Raw genomic sequence first — 6,377 nt, 5'->3', positions numbered from 1 at the left:
CATGAATGCTTCTTAATTATGATATATATTATGTATATATTAGATGTATTAGGTGTATTATATATAGATTAAACGAAGTTTGGATCGAGAGAGAATTGGATAGAGTATAATTACTTTTAATACCAAAACTTAAATTAACCAGAGGTATGAACCTTTATATATAGAAAATGGATGTAATTCGTTATATATGCAGTAACGAATTAGCATCCACTTCATTACATTACAGACTTATAAGAAAACATAACAAATCACTTGATTCGTTATGCGCCATTCGTCAACTTTCCATGAAGAATGGGAACATACATAAAGAACTAAGATCCCATTCGTTAAACATCCTTAACGAATGGGAGAACCATTAACTTAACTGACTAGTTCGTTAAACATCCTTAATGAACTAGTTATACTTTAACGAACTAGACTTAAATATAAATATCTTCTTCATATAATAAACAATAAATACAAGGATACTAAATACAAAGACTCGAGATGCAAAACCGTGCACTAACAGACACCCCCTCGTCTTGAGCTCTTTGTCTTTAACTTATTTAAAGCGCTTTGTCTGCCAGTCCAGACAGCTATGAATTCCAAACTCATGACACACACGAAAGACACTTGAAATTTCACCGCTCGGTCATAGTCTTCACGGCGCTCTATCTATATCTAATTCCTGATAGCACGTCATTTTCAGTCTTAATCAAATTCACGAGCCACATAGGATCAATAATCTTAATCAACTCGGTCTTTAAACAATTTCCCAACACAATTGTCGGACCGGTGCGGGACACGGTTTCCCAACGATTCACGGGGCAACGTGTTAGAGTGCGGAATCCTCTAACACGGCGATTCGGTGGTGATCAACAACGCACGGTTACGATTCCTAAGACGGTTTGACACCTAGGGACGGAGGAAAAGACCGACACGACGAAGATTGGCAGAGAGGATTTTCGGCAGTAGCAGGTTCGTGACTGTGTGTAATGTGTGCTCTCTATTGTGAAATTTCCTAAGTTTCATTTATATATCGTATACTGATTCGATCGAATGAGTATCTCATTCGATCGAATGAGTCCTGGTTCGATCGAATCAGTCACTGGTTCGATCGAATCAGTTTCTTTTGACATTTTCAGTCCGTTAACTTGGTTTCACGATCGTTATTTTCATATCGAACCATCCTGATAGAACTGGGGACATACACATGACATTTCATGTCCTAACAAACTCCCCCTTGGAGCCAGTTCTATTTACTTATAATCAATCGAGTTCTCTTGCTCGATCGTAACTCCCCCTTGGAGTTATCTCACTCTCTCTTTTCTCAAAGCTAGTGGTGCGCACGTTGCATCCACGAACTCCTTTCTTCATGAAGTTCTCTCAAGATCAAATGGTTCAGTCAGTCAGACTTACCATAGGTTCCGCATATCCTGAGAAGCTGTCAATTGGAATTTTAGATAAACATTTAAGCACAATCTATCACAATGTTCCAAAACAAATTACATTCAACTCAAGAACAATTACAATCAGAAGATTAAACCTTGAATTACAACAAGAAACAAAATAAACATGACAATTAAGCTTCAGTTTCTTGTGCATACTTCTTCTGTTGCTCTTTCCAGTTTGATCCTGCATGTATGTCATAGGCAAAGCAAATCCTAATGACATTTCTATACGTTAATGCTTGCTCTCTGTCTTCGGGGGCATAAAGAATCTCTGTCTTGTATAGTGTATAGACATCCTCCCGTGACAAGTTTGTGAGCCACATAGGATCAAATATGCGAATTGTGCTCCAATTTCCATTGTCGTTGAGCACGATAACTGCTTCATGCAGTCTTCCATCATAGTACCAATGCCTGAATGCTTTGTAGAAGTCCTGCTTCATCTTTCTTAGAGGAATCTTCTTCATCGTGAGTGGTGGCATGTACTTCAAGATAATCATTGGCCTGTTGGTGATCGGATCGATCTCCTTTTTACTTGTATATCTCTTTGGCCTCTGTGGAGTGATCATCTTCCATTTTGAGTTGTATTCCTTTCGCAATACACTCTGATAGTACGTGGCAAATGGAGATGAACTGGCGTAAAGCATATCAAGATAGTTCAGACGGTTTAGATCATAAGTAGGAAGAGTCTTCAAGTCAGTGATACGTTGAAAGTACTCAACCCCTTTTTCTCTCTTGATAGCAATGCAATTAAGATCCTTCAGACACGCCCAAGCAATAATCTCTCCTGAAGTTCTACGACCCTTCATCTTATAAGACGTTGTGTGAGGAATGGTCGGCTTTGCTTGTCGTCTGGACCTTATCTTCTCAAGAATAGCGTTGAAAGCTTTCTTGCATTCTTCTGTTTTCTCAACGAATTCGGCTTGATCTGCTTCAGAAGGCTGTTTCATTGTGTTTGACCTTTTGTCAGCCTTCTTCTGTATTTCCTCCTCTGTTACATTTTGGAAGAAACTTGCAGAGTTAGGAAGATTGTCAGTTTGAGACGTGTAGTATTCTGGATATTCTTCCTGTGTCAAGTCTTCCATTTCAACTTCATCAAATTGAGAGGGATCAGCGGCCGTAGATGATGTTGAGTCAGGTGTAGCAGCCGAAGAAGATGTTTGTTCTGTTGAAGGCAAAGCCAGATACTTGCCTGTTTCTTCATTGTATAGCTCAAACATTTGTTCCAGTTCTTCTTCTGTGAAATTGTGTGAAATTTCACCTTCTTCCAAGTCTCCACTTGCGAAGTTTTGCTGCTCATATGGATTGTCCAGTAAAAACGTGAAATATTCCGCTGCTGTTTTTGATTGCAGCGGTTGGACATTAAACGGATCAGCATCACCTGGTTGATTAAAAACCACAATGTAACACAAATTTTAAAAAAACATATGTAATATCATAAACATGAAATACAATACCATTACATATGAAACTAAGTTTACACACAAATCATTAATTAAAAAGATTTAACATTTAAGTCCTCACTACATTCACTCAAATTCCTCTTAAATACCTTCACCTCCATCATCAGAAGAGTCCAGTTCGTCTGTGTCCACATCGACATTGGTTGGACCTTCCAGAGAACATCTCCTTTCAGCTCGGTCACTTTTGCTTCAAGGCTTAGATTTGACTCTTTCAGCTTGTTGATCGAAGATCCTTGTTCAGCGACAGTAGCATTTAGCTGACTGTTTTCAAGCCTGAGCATTTCGTTCTCAGCTTGAAGTTTAGCAATCTGCTCATCTCTGAGTCGATTCTGTTCTTCTTGCTCTGTCTTGAACAATAACATCTTCATCATAGCCTTGTGAAGATCAGCAATTTCAGATGCAACCTTTTGAGGTATAGACATTTCCGGTTGAGGTTGAGGAGTAGGTTGTGGTGCTGACTGCGGTGTTGGTGGCTGTGCTGGTTGAGCAGGAGGGGCAGCAGAAGTCCCAACTGATGGTACCATTGAAGGACGTGGTTGATCGGAAAATAAACTCCGATACTTTCTTGTAACCTTCTTCTTCTGCCTCTTTGCAGGCCTTTCTTCAGTCGCATCTATCTCAGCCGGTTGTTTCTCGGCTCTAACTTCTTCACCAGCCTCCAGATCCTCAACATTTAAATACCAATCAGCCTGTTTTTCAGCTTCTGTCCTTGTGTCTTCCGGGACCGCCACCTCCTCAGTGTCAGAATCGTCGCTGGATTCCTGATACGGTAAATTCTCGACGTCTGAATCACTGGCAGCATTTCTCCACTTCCTCTTCGGAGGGGCCCTGTAGGACGGATTGACTATATGCCCGAAGCATCGTTTGAGTGGTGGCCTGGTGGGACGTTCTTTGTAGGATTTGAGACGGTTGAGAGTCTCATTCTTCATGTGGTCCAGTTTCACCACATCACCTTCATTTTCTTTCAGTAGACCCGGTGCTTGAGTATCAACTATCATCTGAACGAACCTCGGGTACTGAAGAAACTTCTCGCTCTTCCCTTGTTTCAACGTGATGTTTTCCACCATATGACCAAACGTCATTTGAGAGAAGTTGTAGGGGCGGTTCATCACTAGAGCAGCTACGGTGAACTGCATGCTTTCCCTCAGCTTGTCAAAGCTAGTTCGTTGAGGCCCCAAGCAATGCATCACCACGTGTGCCAGATACTTGAATTCGGGGCACAGGTTGGCTTTGTGAAGCAGACCGGCATTGAGATCGCCGTCATACTTCATTCTTGCGAAACATCCTCTAGTTGCCGCAGGATGTAATGATGTAGGGTCTGATTCTAAGTCTACAAAGCCGCAGACTTCTCGGATTACCTGGGCAGATATTACGATGGCATGCCCTCTGACCGTGGAGCGAATAACCGACGGCACGACTGTTTTGTCGTGCGTGGCATTCCTCCAGAACTCTTGTTGAATTGACATTATAGGCTCAACGATCCTCGAGATAGGTCCAGAAATCCTTGACCTCTTCAGAAATTTGATAACTGTTGCAAAATCCTTCCCGTGGCTAGACTTTTCGTCCAGGAAAGCCACGATATTGTGCTTGATAGACGTTTTGAATGGAGCAACCACTTCTGCAACTTCAGCCATTGAATCTGTAAACTTAAACGTGTTAGAACGAACAGATATCGAAACGACTGAATGCGTTTAAAATTTTCAAATTTTCTGGACTAGTTCGATCGAACGAGCAACACATTCGATCGGGTGAGCTATTCATTCGATCGAATGAGATCTGGTTCGATAACAGACAATCGAATGAGATAGATCTTATCATTTACTTCTGATTCGATCGAACTACTAATCGAATAAGTCACATTCGATCGAATAAGGAACTCGTTCGATCGAATAGACTGATTCGACTCATTCAAGCAGAAGCCCAGAAATGAAGAACACCCGAACCCGGAAAACCAAAACGACCAAAAACCCGATCAAAACACGGTTAAAAACAAGTAAAACTTACATTTTTGTAATCTACGTGAAAAACTGAATAAAGTGATCGGATCAAAAAGAGGGTTTGAGAAAAACAAATTTGAGAGAGAAAATCCGTAATATTTTTCGAATAATTCCGTCCGATCGAATAAGTTTGAATATTTATACTGTTTTTGGACTTATTCGATCGAATGGACTTGTTCGTTTGGATCATTCGATCGAATGAGATTCTATTCGATCGAATGAGTCTCTTCACAACTGTTCGCATTCTCTCACACACTGATTCGATCGAAACTGTCCATTCGATCGAGTTATTCATTCGAATAGCAACCTATTCGATCGAATGAGGGAAAACATTTGAAAAATAAAATTTTTTAAATTTCTTATTTCCCGTCCATCGATCGTGATGCCTTTGAACCTGCACGAAAACATAAACTTTTGACACTTGGTTAGTTTTCTTAGACATTTTCCAATCCTGAGAGCTTCGTTCCTACAGAACATATAGATCATAATACATTAGTAACAAATGGAAAAATATCAGGCTCAAACATCTTTGGGTTTTCTTGTCACTTCATTCTTTCTTTCATGCACAGCCTGTTGCACAGATGAACATTTAGCAACCTGCATGAAGTTTTCTTTCATTCCTACACACTGGATAAACATTTAGTAGGAACAGACAGGGATCAGACTACCTGTCACGATGATTTCTCATTAAAAAAAAACAGAATAAAATTAAAAAAAAAAAATTAATTCAGAATAAAAATCTTTTTGTATGTTTTTTTTTTTTTTTTTTTTTTTATAATATTCAAACTGAAATAAACAACTGTACAAAAATTTAAAACACATTATTTTTGGTTGAGAAGGATCTATAATAAGAAATCATACAGACGTATATGACTATCTACTGAGACTTTTCGGGAATTTTTTTTTTTTTTTTTTTTTTTTTTTTTTTTTTTTTTTTAACAGAATATACGAAGTTAAACAAGACATAATGAATATTCTTTTTGTGAGAAAGATCCGAACAGGAATCATACTAATTACGTGACTGTCACACAGATCCGTGTTTAGCTGTATTATGACATAAAGAAACAGGTTGTGAGCATGTAAATAACTTAAAATGGTTTTCATCGTTTCTGTGATACGAGTTAGGTTCAATTATGTCTCAAAATTTAAGTGGGTAACAACTCAGAGATTATGATGCCTCCTATCTATTCTCAAAGCGTATTTGGCTTTCCCCAAGTCACCCCGAATTGACCTTGACCCATAGTGTCTGATTAAGGTTGTAAGTGTCTTCATCTGCTTCCCGTTTTCTTTCTTACTCCATGATTGAGAAGTCTTGACATTGTTAACTCTAGAATGTTTCAATCACTCATAAGGTAAATTTTTTTTTTTTTTTTTTTTTTTTTTTTTTTTTTTTTGAATGTTACATAGACTTCAGAGTAGTAAACAATTGCAAGTCCCGAATCTGGATCACTGCAGTTTCTTCACACACTATCTTTACAGGAATCAGAACA

Source organism: Bidens hawaiensis, unplaced genomic scaffold (genome assembly GCF_021521415.1).
Source record: "Bidens hawaiensis isolate Kalapana, Puna unplaced genomic scaffold, B.hawaiensis_p1.1 tig00005272_1, whole genome shotgun sequence".
Lineage (NCBI taxonomy): Eukaryota > Viridiplantae > Streptophyta > Magnoliopsida > Asterales > Asteraceae > Bidens > Bidens hawaiensis.
This window is presented reverse-complemented; position numbering follows the sequence as displayed.